This window comes from Globicephala melas, chromosome 3 (genome assembly GCF_963455315.2).
Source record: "Globicephala melas chromosome 3, mGloMel1.2, whole genome shotgun sequence".
NCBI lineage: Eukaryota > Metazoa > Chordata > Mammalia > Artiodactyla > Delphinidae > Globicephala > Globicephala melas.
In genome coordinates this window covers 165,097,057-165,113,639 of record NC_083316.1, presented here as the reverse complement: position 1 = coordinate 165,113,639, position 16,583 = coordinate 165,097,057, and the positions used below count along the sequence as shown (strand labels likewise).

The 16,583-nt window shown below is 42.6% G+C and overlaps 1 non-coding gene across 1 annotated transcript; it reads right to left on the bottom strand.

Annotated features, from left to right (window-relative positions):
* Nucleotides 1-9,162: 9,162 nt before the first annotated feature.
* Nucleotides 9,163-9,279, bottom strand: LOC115865570 (small nucleolar RNA SNORA40). Its single transcript, XR_004044353.1, has one exon. It is a non-coding gene; the product is annotated as a small nucleolar RNA SNORA40 (small nucleolar RNA).
* Between the last annotated feature and the right edge of the window lie 7,304 nt (nt 9,280-16,583).

Genomic DNA, 16,583 nt, shown 5'->3' with positions numbered 1-16,583 from the left:
ACTATTATATATAGAACGGGTAAACAACAAGGTTGTACTATATAGCACAGGGAACTATTTCAATATCCTGTGATAAACCATAATGGAAAAGAATATGAAAAAGAATATATATATATATATATGAATCACTTTGCCGTGCAGCAGAAATTAACACAACATTGTAAATCAACTATACCTCAATAAATTTTTTAAAAAATAAATTTAGTTATTTATTTTTGGCTGTGTTGGCTCTTTGTTGCTGTACGCGAGCTTTCTCTAGTTGCGGCAAGTGGGGGCTATTCTTCATTGCAGTGCACCGGCTTCTCATTGCGGTGGCTTCTCTTGTTGCGGAGCACGGGCTCTAGGCGTGCGGGCTTTAGTAGTTGCGGCACGCGGGCTCTAGAGCGCAGGCTCAGTAGTTGTGGCGCACAGGCTTTGTTGCTCCATGGCATGTGGGATCTTCCGGGACCAGGGCTCGAACCCGTGTCCCCTGCATTGGCAGGCGGATTCTTAACCACCAGGGAAGTCCTACCTCAATAAAATTTTTAAAAAATGTTTGTTTAAAGAATGATTTGAAATTACATTGAACTCTTTAACCCATTTGGAAAATATTATGATCGAAAGTGAATCTACAGATTTTTCCCCTATTAATTTAGCATTTATTGAGCACCTACGGTGTTCCAGGCACTGTGCAGGTCCTTGAGGGGAACATAATCCCTGCCATCCTGGGCCTCAAAGCTGAGAGGAGGAGACAGATTTTCAAGCTATGGTTTATGGTCAGGGGGTAACAGGGATGGGAGCTGGAGTCTATGGGAAGAGAAAAGAGGACACATCATTGTCGTAGAGGATCTGGGGAGACAGCCTGTAGGGATGACACTTAAGGAAATGTACTCCAGACAGGAGAAAATGCACATGCAAAGGAAGATATGGTGAACTTTGACTAAGTCAAGATGTTGGTGGGAGGGGAGCTGGAGGGACAGGCAGAAGGGTGTGTCTGAAGCAACTCAGACTTTATCTGATAAAATGTGGCCCATTGGAGGCAAGTTACTTTATTCCAAAGATTCATCTCTCTATTTGTCCCAGTGTCACTCTGTTTTAACTACAGTAGCTTTAGAATATATTTTAATATCTGATACTCCACTTTTTGCAAAATTCCTGGGCTATTTTCACTGTCTTTTTTTTTTCCTTCCCAATAAACTGTAGAATCCTGTCAAGTTTCCCCCATAAAAACTATAGTGGAATTTAAAAAATTTTCTTAAATAAAATAAAATGCATTACAAAACAGAAACAAGGACTTCCCTGTTGGTTCAGCAGTCAAGACTCCACGCTCCCAATGCAGGGGGCCCGGGTTTGATCCCTGGTCAGGGAACTAGATCCCACACATCACAACTAAAAGTTCCCACATGCCGCAATTAAAAAAAAGAAAAAAATCCCACAGTCCTCAATGAAGATCCTGCAGGCGGCAACGAAGATTCTGTGTGCCACAACTAAAGATCAGGCTCAGCCAAATAAATAAATAAATATTAAAACAACAACAAAAACAGAAACAGACTCACAGTCTTCAAAAACAAACTTATGGTTACCAAATGGGAAAGGTGGGGGGGAAGGGATAAATTAGGAGTTTGGGATTAACATATACACACTACTATGTATAAAATAGATAAGCAACAAGGACCTACCCTGTATAGCACAGGGAATGCTACTCAATATTCTGTAATAAACTATATGGGAAAAGAATCTGAAAAAGAATGGATACGTGTATATGTATAACTGAATCACTTTGCTGTATACCTGAAACTAACACAACATTGTAAATCGACTCTACTGTAATATGAAATAAAAATTAAATTAAAAAAATTTAAAAATGCATACATACACAGAAAGCTAGATCCAAGAAACCACATAAAAATAAATGTATAACTTAAGGAGTTCCTAAGGGGCAGTTCTCAACCAGGGGCGATTTTGTCCCTTGGGAGATATTCAGCAATAACTGGAGACATGTTGATTGTCAGGATGGAGTGGGGGGAAGGGCTGTCCTTGGTCTCTAGTGGGTGGAGGCCAGGGATGTTGCTAAACATCCCGCAATGTACGGGGTATTCTCCCACAACCAAGAATCATCTGGCCTGAATGTTGATAGCGCTGAGTGTGAGAAGCTCAGCTGGAAGGCAAACATCATTTTAACCCCCACCCAGGTCAACAAAGAGCATGTCACCAGCGACCCCAGAAGCCCCTCCAACAGGCTGCATCCCAATCACAGTGCCTCCTCGCTCCGCAAAGGAACCACTGTTGTGACTTGTGTGATAGTAACTGCCTGGCATTTCTGAATAGTTTATCATGGAAGTTTGAATCTCTAGACACTGTGGTTTAGTCTTGCACATGCAATATATATATATATATACATATTTCTCTTTTAAGTCTCTTAATTCATGGGTTCCCCTCTATCCCTTCCCTGCCTTGCAATAAATCGATTGCACAACTCAGGCTGTTTCCCACGGTCTGGGTGGTTCTGATCCCATCCTCGTGGTGCACGCTGGCATGGTTCTCTGTCCTTCATCTTCCAGGCAAATTTGCAGTTGTTTCCAGAACTGGGATTAGACTAGGGTTTGATGCCTTTGGCCCGATTGTGGGTGCTGTTCGTCCCATCAACATCAGGCTCACACTCTTTGTCTCTCCTTGCATGAGGCCAGCAGCCATTGAGAACTAACTTGGTGGTGAATGCAGAATAGCGATGTCCTCCTCCTCGAATTTCGTCCTTGTTTATTAGCTAAAATTCTTCCCTTGCAGATGTTTCCCTTAGGTTCCATTTGGTTACCTAGTGGCACATTCATGTAGGAGTGCTTGATTCTTTCCCTTTAGAGACCACTTACCTAAATAGTGAATTAATTCCCCCATAATCCTCTGAAAGTGATAAATTAGGCTGGTTCTTTTTTTGATTGAAGCATAGTTGATTTACAATATTGTGTTAGCTTCTGGTGGACAGCAAACCCACACGCACCACAATGAAGAGTATATATATATTCTTTCTCAGTCGTTTTTTTTTTTTTTTAACCACGCTGCAAGGTTTGTGGGACCTTAGTTCACGGACCAGGGATTGAACCCACACCTTCGGCAATGAAAGTGTGGAGTCCTAACAACTGGACCAGCAGAGAATTCCCCAGATTCTTCTTCATTACAGGTTTTTACAAGACATTGAATATAGTTCCCTGTACTATACAGTAAGTCCTTGTTGTTTATCCATCTTATGTATAGCAGTGTGTATCTGTTAACCTCAAACTCCTAATTCACTCCTCCCTTTCCATAGAAAAGTTTGTTTTCTATGTCTGTGAGTCTGTTTCTGTTTTGTAAATAAGTTCATTTGTATTATTTTTTAGATTCCACATATGTGATATCATATAATATTTGTATTTCTCTGTCTAATTTATTTCAATTAGTATGATAATCGCTAGGTCCATCCGTGTTGCTGCAAATGGCAATATATCATTCTTTTTTATGGCTGAGTAATATTCCATTGCATATATGTACCACATCTTTATCCATTCATCTGCTGATGGACACTTAGTATGCTTCCATGTCTTGGCTACTGTAAATAGTACTGCTATGAACATTGAGGTGCATGTATCTTTTGGGTTTTTTTCCTTTTAATATTTATTTATTTTTTATTTTTTGGCTTCATTGGGTCTTAGTTGTGGCATGTGGGATCTTTCCTTGTGGTGCGCAGGCTCAGTAGTTGCGGTGTGCAGGCTCTGTTGTTGTGGCGTGCAGGCTTAGTTGCCTCACGGCAGGTGGGATCTTAGTTCCCCACCAGGGATCGAATGGGTGTCCCCTGCATTGCAAGAAGGATTCTTAACAACTGGACCACCAGGGAAGTCCCACATGTATCTTTTTTGAATTAGAGTTTTCGTCTTTTCCAGATATATTCCCAGGATTGCTGGATCACATGATAAACCTATTTTTAGTTTTTTTAGGAACCTCCATACTGTTCTCCATAGTGGCTGCACCAATTTACATTCTCACCAGCAGTGTAGGAGGGTTCCCTTTTCTCCACGCCCTCTCCAGAGTTTATTATTTGTAGACTTCTTTTTTGGCTGCCTTTTGTCTTCATTGCTGCGCACAGGCTTTCTCTAGTTGCGGTGAGCGGGGGACTACTCTTCGTTGCGGTGGGTGGTGGCTTCTCTTATTGCCGAGCACGGGCTCTAGGCGCACGGGCTTCAGTAGTTGTGACTTTCAGGCTCTAGAGCCCAGGCTCAGTAACTGTGGCGCAGGGTTGCTCCGCGGCATGTGGGATCTTCCTGGACCGGGGCTCAAAGTCGTGTCCCCTGCATTGGCAGACGGATTCTTAACCACTGAGCCACCAGGGAAACCCTATTTGTAGACTTTTTGATGATGGTCATCCTGACCAGTGTAGTTTTGGTTTACATTTCTCTAATAATTATAGGCTGGCTATTTCTTTAAGTAGTTATGAGCTTATGGATTTAAATATGTTGTGCTCCAATCCTTTATCCTCACTGGTGGGCCCACCTGGCCAGTGGGAGCCTCTACTGGTTGGAACTTTTTGGAGCAACTCTGATAGTTTTCTTGCTGTCTCCTATGACCAGATGTTCCAGGCACATCTTGGACATTTCCTGTCCCAGACCTGGCATCAGCCAGAAACTCTGGGGGCTTTTTTTGGTGGCAAAATTATATTCGTTTGGGTGTTAGAAATGCTCATTTGCTATTGGGTTGGCCATGTGTCTAGACTTTCTTGGTCAAAAGAGCTAAAAGGGGGCTTCCCTGGTGGCACAGTTGTTGGGAGTCCACCTGCCGATGCAGGGGACACGGGTTCGTGACCTGGTCCGGGAGGATCCCGCGTGCTGCGGAGCGGCTGGGCCTGTGAGCTATGGCCGCTGGGCCTGGGGAGAGACCACAGCGGTGAGAGGCCCGTGTACCGCAAAAAAAAAAAAAAAAAGAGCTAAAAGGAGGGGAATATATATATTATATAATATCTGTATATATAATACAGAGAGAACATATAATATATTGTCCTATAATATAACACACAATTATATGTCATGATATAATCTGTATATAATATATTATAATGTGTATGTAATATATTATCATGTACATTTATGCATATACATATGATATATATGTCCATATTCTATTATGTACAATACTTTATGAATTCATTCTCATATTTCCAGTTCAATTTCAGGACTACATGATTTTTACTCAACCTCTCTCTGGTTGGTAGAATAACATCTCCCCAAAGATGTCCATATACAAACCTCTGCCACCTATGAAAATGGTACCTTACATGGCAAAAGGGACTTGCAGATGTGATTATGTTAAGAATCTTGAGATGGGGAGATTGTCCTGGATTCTCCAGTGGGCCCAATGTCATCGTAAAAGTCCTTATAATTGTTGGCAGGAGGGTCAGAGTCAGAGAAAGAGATGTGAAGACAGAAGCAGAGGTGAGAGTGTTGTGATTGCTGGAAGGGGGGCCACCAGCTGAGGATTGCAGGTGGCCTCTAGAAGCTAGAAAAGTCAGGGATATGGACTCTCCCCAAGAGACTCCAGAAGGAATGCAACCCTGAGGACACCTGGATTTTTAGCCTGGTGAGACCCATGTTGGACTTTTGAACTCCAGGACTGTAAGATAATCAATTAATGTTTTGAGCCACTAAATTTGTGGTAATTTGTTACAGCAGCAATAGGATACTAATACTATCTGTTTCTTCTTTCTTCCATAAAAATCCTGGTTCTTAAGAACACAGATGAAAACATAATTACAATGTCTCAGAATCATTCATTTGCTTTAAAGAACACTGCTCACACAGTGGTCTCAAAAAACAATGCGAATACTACCATCGATATGTTACTAAAACTGTTTTAAAGTATCTCTTGCGTATACTCTCCCCTTTTGCCATCATATGGATATATTTGTACTGCATCTACACTGAGAGAACATTTATCCATTACATACATCACCCTTCTTTGTTTAGTGCCCTTCGGTCTTAGGTTTACAAGTAATGTTATGTTTCACACTCTTTGCAGTCATAAACACATGTCTTTCTAGACATTTGTTTATCTGAAATGGAATCCTCAAGACCTCATGCAAACCATCTTCCCTTAGCTCTCACATGTTGATAACAGTCTATATCCTTTATATGGAAAGTCAATTTTGCTGGATATAAAATCCTTGGCTCCCATTTTCTTTGCTAGAATATCTTTAAACATGTCACTCCATTTTCTTCTTGCATTAAAGCATTGCTCTCAAAAGTCTGATGAGAGGGACTTCCCTGGTGGTCCAGTGGTTAAGAATCCGCCTTCCAATACAGGGGACGTGGGTTCGATCCCTTGTTGGGGAACTAAGATCCCACAGCAGAGGGGCAAGCCCGCATGCCTCATCTACTGAGCTCCCGCGCCTCAATGAGAGAGCCCGCCTGCCGCAAAATACAGAGCCCACGTGCTCTGGAGCCTGCGCACCACAACTAGAGAGACAAAGCTTGCACGCCACAACTAGAGAGAAGCCCACATGCCTCAACACGTGCTGCAACTAAAACCCAATGCAACCAAAAAACAAAACAAAACAAAACCTGTATATTAATTTAGATATAATTGACATTATAAAATAAAATTCGGTCATTTCATCCATAAACATGACATATCAGTTAATTAATCCAAGTCTTATTTTAACCTCCTAGTAAAGTTTTAGAGTTTTCTTGAAACAGACCACACCCTCCTCCTTAAGGTTATTCTCTTTGGGGGAGAAAGATGGCTGCTTTTTTCTTTTTAATATTTATTTATTTAGGCTGCGCTGAGTCTTAGTTGCTGCACATGGAATCTTTAGTTGCGGCATGTGGAATCTGAATTGCGGCATGCATGTGGGACCTAGTTCCCCAACCAGGGATCGAACCCAGGCCCCCTGCATTGGGAGTGTGGAGTCTTACCCACTGGACCACCAGGGAAGTCCCAAAGATGGCTGCTTTTGTAGATAGAAGCTCTGTTTCTTATCTTTTCCTACTTGGATGCTTTCACCATATTGGAATGCTATTGGTATTGTGTATTTGTGTTCATTTGTTGTGTCCTATCTTTCCTAGAAACACTGAACGAGATAAAAATGGGGATGTGAGAGAGAGATGGAGCTGGAGGTGGAAGGGGAGCCAGATGGAGGTGAGACTTGGGAGGTGAGAAAGACAGGGCTTCAGCCTGGGTGGAACTATAACCAGGTCGAAAGATGGAGGGACCAGTTTGGGGGCATAGGCATTATCCCTCCTCTGTACAAACCCTCTCATGGCTCCCATCTCACAGAATGTAAGAACTAAAATCCTTAGAGTGGCCCACAATGCCCTGCATGACCCGTTTCTATCACCTCTTGACTTCCTCTCTCCTCCCACTCACTCTCCTGCTCACTCCTTCTGCTCCACTAGGCACAGTTCTGCCTCAGGGCCTTTGCACCTGCTGCTCCATCTTCCTGGAATCCTCTTCCCATAGATGTCCACACAGCTTCTGCCTCACCTCTTTTGATCTCTGTTCAAATATCACAATGAGGCTCCCCTGGCCACCTTCCCACGCTTTCTCCACTCAAGACACCTCTTTGGCCTGCACTAATTATTTTCCCTAGCACTTATCACCTTCTTATACATGTCTATCTGTTCCTCACTGGAATGTCAGTCCCATATGAGCCAGAACTTTTCTGTCTGTCTTCTACACTGCCTGGTCCCCAGAGCCTCAAACAATGCTTGGCACACAGAAGGTGCTCTATAAATACTTGTTTGCTGAATGAAAGGAATGAAAGGTGAATTTGGACTCCATGTGGACCAAGGATATCCGAGCAGCATTGGAAGAATGTCCCAGCCTCTCCAGCTAGTGTGGAAGTATGTAACAGGGAGAAGGCACTTTGATTGGGTGGATGAAGGGGAAAGATGCAATTATCTTTGATCTCTCTCTCTCTCTTTTTTTTTTTGCACAAAGTGTAAAGGTTTTTTTTTTAAATGCGTAACATAGGCAAAATTATTTGTCAATAATTTTTTAAGGAATTTCACGTGTCCTGATTCTTTCCCCTGCCAATCACCTTAGTGCCTCCAAAGTCATAATCTTCAAGATAAGACAGCCCTTTCAAAAAGAAGTTTTGCTCAGTCCACAGTTGTCATGTCAGTTGGTCCACAATTCTTTTAGTTGGGCTTCTTTGCTCTCCAATGGAATATGGACACACTTCAAAATTCCCCACCTGTAATCTTTGGGATCCAATTTCCTCAAGCAAGTTACTTTAGGACCACGGTTAGGGTCAGGAGATGGATCTGCCTGGTTCTGAATTTGACACTCTAAAAAGGCATTATGTTCAAATTATACTCACTTCTAAGCTATCACACCCTAGAACAGTACAGATCTTTGGGATGTGCCAATAACTTTTTAAAGTCCAGACACTGTGTTCTGAAGGTAAAAGCCTTTAATGAAAAAGCCATTTCAGGGACTTCCCTGGTGGTCCAGTGGTAAAGAATCCACGTTACAATGCAGGGACTCCAGGTTCGATCCCTGGTCGGGGAACTAAGATCCCACATGCCGCAGGGCAACTAAGCCTCCAGGCCACAACTACCGAGCTCGCGCACCTCAACGAGAGAGCCCGTGTGCAGCAAATTACAGAGCCCTGGGGCCGGCTCACCACAACTAGAGAGGAAGCCCGTGCACCACAACCAGAGAGAAGCCCATGTGCCACAACAAAAAGAGCCCTTTGCTGCAAAGAAAATTCCCGCACACCTCAATGAAGACCCCGCGAGCCACAACTAAGACCTGACGCAGCCAAAAAAAAATAAACAAAATAAATAAAATTTTTAGAAAGCCATCTTCGTTTCATATCAACATTAAAAATAGAGCACTAGGGGCTTCCCTGGTGGCGCAGTGGTTGGGAGTCCGCCTGCCGATGCAGGGGACGCGGGTTTGTGCCCCAGTCCGGGAAGATCCCACATGCCGCGGAGCGGCTAGGCCCCTGAGCCATGGCCGCTGGGCCTGCGGGAGAGGCCACAGCAGTGAGAGGCCCGCGTACCACAAAAAATAAATAAATAAAAAATAAAAATAGAACATTAAATGAATGTATCTGATAATTTCCCTCATATCTTAAGCTTTCAAATTATCAACTCTACAGTGCCAGAAGCAATCTTTGTTTACCAATACACCCCCATCACTTGAATCTGTTTTAAGTATCATGTTCCTTCTTATCTGTATCAAAACTCATACCGAACAATGTGTTCTGGGTCTCAAAAGAGGATTAGATCTCTTAAATAACCTTTTGTTTTCCTCCAGATTCCTAAGACCATTGATAGAACATTGGTAGAACACATGACCCTTCTCTGTTCCACCCTATCCGAGGCTGAGGCTTGAGCCAGAGGAGAGGAGAGCTAGTCTCCTGGCCACTCCATGACGCACGTGAGCCTCTTGGGAGCCACCTTCAGCTCCTTTGCCAGTTCAAGGGCCTACTGGAAACTCCGGAGCAGCCCTGCCCTGGTCTGGAATGTCCAGCTGTCCCAGAGAGTCTTTGTCTGCCCTTCAACACTCACATCCCCAGCCCTGAGGGCTCATCAGCCCCAGTTGAGGGTCTCAAAGGGCAGCATCTCCTTCTGCCAAGTCCCCCGCTTCGCCCTCCACCCTCCTCCCCAGGCTCAAAATCTAACTGGTCCGTCCACATCCTGTTAGTTTTACCACCTGAGTAGTTCTGGAATTTATCCGTCTCCCCATCTAGTTACTCAAAGACCCCACCATCCCAGGCCTCCCTGCTGCCCTCCTGCCCCCCACGCCCGTCCCCAGCTTTGAATAATCCATGTTTATCCCCAGGCAGGAACGTGCTGGGGTTTCACATATGCCGATGTATCTCTTTCTGAGCCTGGTTGAAATTTACATGGATGTGCATTTCATTGTTACTCTTCCCAATTCACATGTATGTTAGAAGCAACCTTTTCAGCCTGTTCAGTATCTATTTAAAGCAGTTATTAAGGGACTTCCCTGGTGGCACAGAGGTTAAGACTCTGCGCTCCCAATGTAGGGGACCTGGGTTCGATCCCTGGTCAGGGAACTACATGCCGTGTGCATGCTACAACAGAGTTCGCATGCCACAACTAAGACCTGGCACAACCAAATAAATAAATAAATTAAATAGATATAAAAAAAATTATTAATATCAGGACAGTTGATTCAGGCCAGAATCCTCAATGGATGAGATAGTCAGTGAAAGTTCCGTGAGGAAACAGGATATTTGTGTAGTTTCAGTGTAACCACCCATAAAATACCCATTCATGACAGAGGAAAAAGTTGTCACTTCACAGAAGAGAAACAGAGAGATAATGCTTCATCAAGTGATCATAGTTAAAATGACCAGGAATGGGGCAAATGGACAAATCAAATCCTAATATACTGCATAGAGAAGGACACACCATCACTTCTGTGGTATTTCTTCCAAAGATGCTTAACCTGAATCTATTCATGAGGAAAATCAGACAAATGCAATGTCCCCAGACAAATGCAATGTCCCCAATGTCCCAGACAGGGACGTTCTACAAAACGACTGGCCTATGACCTTCAAAAATGTCAATGTCAAAAAGTCTACAAATAACAAATGCTGGAGAGGGTGTGGAGAAAAGGGAACCCTCCTACACTGTTGGTGGGAATGTAAATTGATACAGCCACTATGGAGAACAGTATGGAGGATCCTCAAAAAACTAAAAATAGAGCTACCGTATGATCCAGCAATCCCACTACTGGGCATATATCCAGACAAAACTCTAATTCAAAAAGATACATTCACCCCAATGTTCATAGCAGCACTATTTACAATAGCCAAGACATGGAAACAACCTAAGTGTCCATCAACAGATGAAAGGATAAAGAAGATGTGGTATATATAAATACAATGGAATACTACTCAGCCATAAAAAAGAATTAAATAATGCCATTTGCAACAACATGGATGGACCTAGAGTTTATCATACTAAGCATAGTAAGTCACAAAGGGAAAGACAAGTACCATATGATACCACTTATATGTGGAATCTAAAATACCACACAAATGAACCTATCTACAAAACAGAAACAGCCTCACAGACATAGAGAACAGACTTGTGGTCGCCAAGGGGGAGGGAGGTGGGGGAAGGAAGGATTGGGAGTTTGGGATTAGCAGATGCAAACTATTTTATACAGGATGGGTAAAAACAAGGTCCTACTGTATAGCACAGGGAACTATATTCAATATTCTGTGATAAACCACAATGGAAAAGAATATGAAAGAGAATATATATATATATATATATATATATATATATATAACACTGAATCACTTTGCCGTGCAGCAGAAATTAACACAACATTGTAAATCAACTATACTTCAATAAATTTTTTTTTTAAAGTCAATGTCATGAAAGACAAGGAAAGGAGAAAGGACATTCCAGGCATGACATTTGTCTGCAATGTGTGATCCTGGATTGGACCAGAGATCAGAAAATAAAAATTACTAAGAAAGACATTATTGAACCTTTGATAACATTTGAATATCTGTAGTTCAGGTAGCAAGATTAGATCAGTATTAAATTTCCTGATTGTGATCATTATACTGTAGTTATATAAGCAATGGTTCTCCACTGGTTGGGGGAGAGGCACTGTCTGTCATCCAGGGGACATTTATGTAATGTATGAAGACATTTTTGGCCGTCACAGCCAGGGTGTGTGTGCTACTGACACCTAGTGGGTGGAGGCCAGGGAGGCTAAAAATCCTGCAATGCAGGACAGCCCTCTACAGCAGAGAATTATCCAGCCTCGGTGTCAATAAGGTAGAGAAACCCTCCATAGGAGAAGGCCCTTTTTCTCAGGAAATATAAATTGAAGTATTTAGGAATAAGAAAGAGTCATGTCTGTAACCGGCTCAAAAAAGGTTCAGAAAGAAAATGTGTATCTATATCTATACCTCTCTCTATATATATACACACCTAGATGTGTGTGTGTCTTCCTTACAGCAAATGCTAACCTGTTGCCACATTTGCGTATTTTTTTCTCTGTCTGATTCTGCCCCCACCCCCCCACCGCCAACCCGAACTTCTTAGTGTTCCTCGAACTCATCAGGCACATTCCTGCCTCAGGAACCTCAGGGCCTTTGCACTGGCTATTCCCTCCTCCTAGAATGCCCTTCCCCCTGATATCTGCCTGACTGACCTCTTCACATCCTTCACTTCACTACTCACACACCCAGTGAGACAGTTCCTGACCACTCTAGTTTAAATTGCCAACATCCCCCCATTCTGTATCTCCCTTCTTCGATTTATTTTTCTTTTTAGTACTTATCACCACGTAACATGCTATATATTTTCTTTATTTGTTTACTGTGTCTCTTTCACACAGCCATTGTGCCAGCTCCATTAGGGCAAGGCCTTTGTCACCGGTGCTTAAAAAGGGGCCTGGGGCTTCCCTGGTGGCGCAGTGGTTGAGGGTCCGCCTGCCGATGCAGGGGACACGGGTTCGAGCCCTGGTCTGGGAGGATTCCACATGCTGCAGAGCGGCTGGGCCCGTGAGCCATGGTCGCTGAGCCTGCGTGTCCGGAACCTGTGCTCCGCAACGGGAGAGGCCACAACAGTGAGAGGCCCGCGTACCGGAAAAGAGATGGCCTGAAAGGAGGAGGAAGTTGGGGGCGGGGAGGAGGGAGTAAGAGGAAAGTTGCTACTCATCACCTCCACATCTCCCTTTGCCTCCTCCTTTGAATCCTTCATCTTCTAGGACAAGACCTCGAGGCCACTTCTGGGGGGCCCCTCGGCCCTCAGGAATCGCGCACAGGGGACGCTCAGCAGCCACGGGCACTTTCCTTCCCTCCCGGGAGCCCGTGACAGCGGAAAGGAACGCGCGTGAGCTGCTCTCTGATTCGCCACCAGGAGGCCACTTCGGGTAAGAATTATTCTTCAGAAAATTTTTAAAAGAAAGGAAGGAAGGAAGGAAGAAAAGAGAGAGAGAAGGAGAAAAGAGAGAGAGAGAAAGAAAGAAAGGAGAGAGAGAGAGAAAGGAGGGAGGGAGGGAGGGAGGAAAGCAGGAAGGAAAGAGGCAATCTCTAGCTTTTTCTTATTGTTACAAAAATACTTTCTTAAAATTAGCACATTCATGGGATTTCCCTGGTGGTCCAGTGGGTGAGACTCTGCGCTCCCAATGCGGGGGGCCGGGGTTGGATCCCTTGGTCAGGGAAGTTGATCCCACATGCATGCCGCAACGAAAGATCCCTCCTGCCACAACTAAGACTGGGCGCAGTCTAAATAAATAAATAAATAAATATTTTTTTAAAATTAGCATATTCATCATAGAAAATTAAGAAACTAAAGAGAGAAATAAAAATTGCTGCGCTAGCCCATCAAAATTGGATCTACCAGGGACTTCCCTGGTGGTCCAGTGGTTAAGACCCTGCGCTCCCAGTGCAGGGGGCCCGGGTTGGATCCCTGGTCAGGGAACTAGATCCCTGATGCCACAACTAAAAGCCGGCACAGCCAAATAAATAAATAGTGGGAAAAAAAATTGGGGGACTTCCCTAGTGGTCCAGTGGTAAAGAGTCCGCCTTACAATGCAGGGGATGAGGGTTTGATCCCTGGTCCGGGAACTAAGTAAGATCCCACTAAGATCCCAATTGAGCCCCCGGGCTACAACTACTGATTTTGGAGAATTTTAAACCAAAAATAGTAGCAAAATGTACTTGATGCCACTAAACTGTACACTTCAGAATACTTCAAATGGCAAATTTTATTTGATGTATATTTTTCCACAATGAAAAAAAAAGTAGATTGTATAACATGAACACCAGTTATCAACTCAGTCTTGTTTCATCTCCTCCCAGGTTCCCACTTCCTCCCATCTGGATTACTTTGTTTTTGTTTTTTTTTTAAGTGTTATTTTGGTGAAATCACATACAACTTAAAAAAAATAAACTTATTAATTTATTTTTGGTTGCATTGGGCCTTCATTGCTGCACGCAGATGGGGCTTAGTTGCTCCACAGCATGTGGGATCTTCCCGGACCAGGGCTCAAACCTGTGTCCCCTGCATTGGCAGATGGATTCTTAACCAATGTGCCACCAGGGAAGTCCCTGGATTATTTTGAAGCAAATCCCAGATGGTCCCTCACCTGTAAATATTTGAGCGTGCATTCTAGGAGATATGGACTTTTTTGTTTTTGGAATCATTTCTTTTTAAAATACCCATAATAGCATTATTATACTTTAAAAACTTATTATCGTCAAATGTCCAGTAAGTGTTCAAATTTCTAGTTGTCTCATAAATGTTATAATTTGTTTTGTTATCTTTTGTTTTATTATTTTAGAGATGTTTTGAATAAAGATATTTAAATATCTATACATTGCATTTGGTCAAAATGTTTTAAAATCTCTTTTGATCTAAAAATTTTCTCACCAGCTTTTTATTTTTTATTTCTTATTTATTTATTTGCAATTTACTTGTTAGAAAGAAAAAGATTTATCCTCTCACAGTTTGGATTTAGCTGACTGCACACCTGTGGTGTCATTTAAGATGTTCTCCGTCTTCCATATTTTGTAAAATTTGTTATCTAGATCTAGACCAATGCTGTCTAATAAAAATGTAATGTGGGGCTTCCCTGGTGGCGCAGTGGTTGAGAGTCCACCTGCTGATGCAGGGGACGCGGGTTCGTGCCCCGGTCCGGGAAGATCCCACATGCCGCGGAGCGGCTGGGCCCGTGAGCCATGGCCGCTGAGCCTGCGCGTCCGGAGCCTGTGCTCCGCAACGGGAGAGGCCACAACAGTGAGAGGCCCGCGTATCGCAAAAACAAAAAAACAAACAAAAAACCAAAAATATAATGTGAGCCACAAATATGAATGACGTGCAATTTAAATTTTTCTAGTAGCCACTTTAAACACAAAAACAAAGAAGATGAAATTTATTTTAATCATTTTTTATAATTACTTGTATTGAAGTATAGTTGATTTATTTATTTGTTTCTTTATCTATTTTTAAATTTTTTTAGCTGCACCACTTGCCCCCAAGGGATGGAACTCTTGCCCCCTGCAGTGGAAGCACAGAGTCCTAACCACTGGACCGCCAGGGAATTCCCAAATATAGTTGATTTATAATGTTGTGTTAATTACTGCTGTACAGCAAAGTGATTCATTATACATATATATACATTCTTTTTCATATTCTTTTCCATTATGGTTTATCCCAGGATATTGAATAGAGTTCCCTGTGCTATACAGTAGGACCTTGTTGTTTAGCCATCCTGTATATAATAGTTTGCATCTGCTAATCCCAAACTCCCAATCCTTCCCTCCCCCAGCCCCTCCCCCTTGGTAACCACAAGTCTGTTCTCTATGTCTGTGAGTCTGTTTCTGTTTCGTAGATAGGTTCATTTTGTGTCATATTTTAGATTCCACATACAAGTGATGTCATACGGTATTTGTCTTTCTCTTTATTTTGACCAGTTAATTTTAACCTAACATATCCAAAATTTGATGATGTCAACATGCAATGAATATTAAAAACTTAGATATTTTAACACTTTTTTTTTTTAACCAACTCTTCCAAATCTGGTGTGTTGTTTACATCTAGAGCACATCACATGTCAACTTGGAATGGCCACGTTTCAAGTGCTTGACGGCCACAGGTACCTCATTGCTGCAATTTTGGATTTTGGACATTCTAGAGAATTTTTTAGGTTCAAGTTCGATTTTTCAGCACAGTGACTTCATTGGTGGTGATGGGCACTGCCAGTAAGAGATGCAGAGCTGCCTCCCTTTTGTGATCTGGGCATCAACAATTATCTTAATGAATAAATGAATGTTCTCACAGAAACCCTGCCTGAGATTATTAGTCCATTTCTCTGTTTCTCGCCAGCCTCTTTTCTCATAAACACGTTTAAAAAGAAACATTGGAACGGAAACACTTTGCTGTACACTTGAAACTAACACGACATTGTAGATTAACTGCACTTCAACTAAAAAACAGGAATGGAAGAAATATTGGAATGCTATTGGATACAGAGTTTGGATTTCTTGTTTAACACACCCTATATTTTTCCTAGGTCACTAAGTACTTCCTTGAAATAGTTTGCAATTTGAAATCTTGTTGCACTTGATGGCTGTTCCTTCATGTTGGAACACTTAGGTTGTTTCCAGACTGTCAGCCAATCACTGTTACAATAAGTCATTGGTTAGGGAAGTGGTGTAACTGACTCATTAAGATGTTGTAATTTCAATCAAATAACTAAGCATGAAAATAAAACCATAAATGTTCTGCAAGGGAAAAAAAGGGAGAATTTTATCTTGCAATAAGGCTTTTCTGTGACAAAACCTAGAAGACCTTTTTTTTTTGGTCTTTATTTTTTATTTTATTACTATTTTTATTTTATTTTATTTTTTTTAGCGGTACGCGGGCCTCTCACTGTTGTGGCCTCTCCCGTTGCGGAGCACAGGCTCCGGACACGCAGGCTCAGCGGCCATGGCTCATGGGCACAGCCGCTCCGCGGCATGTGGGATCTTCCCGGACTGGGGCACGAACCCGCATTCCCTGCATCGGCAGGCGGACTCTCAACCACTGCGCCACCAGGGAAGCCCTGGTCTTTATTTTATTTTATTATTTTTTTTT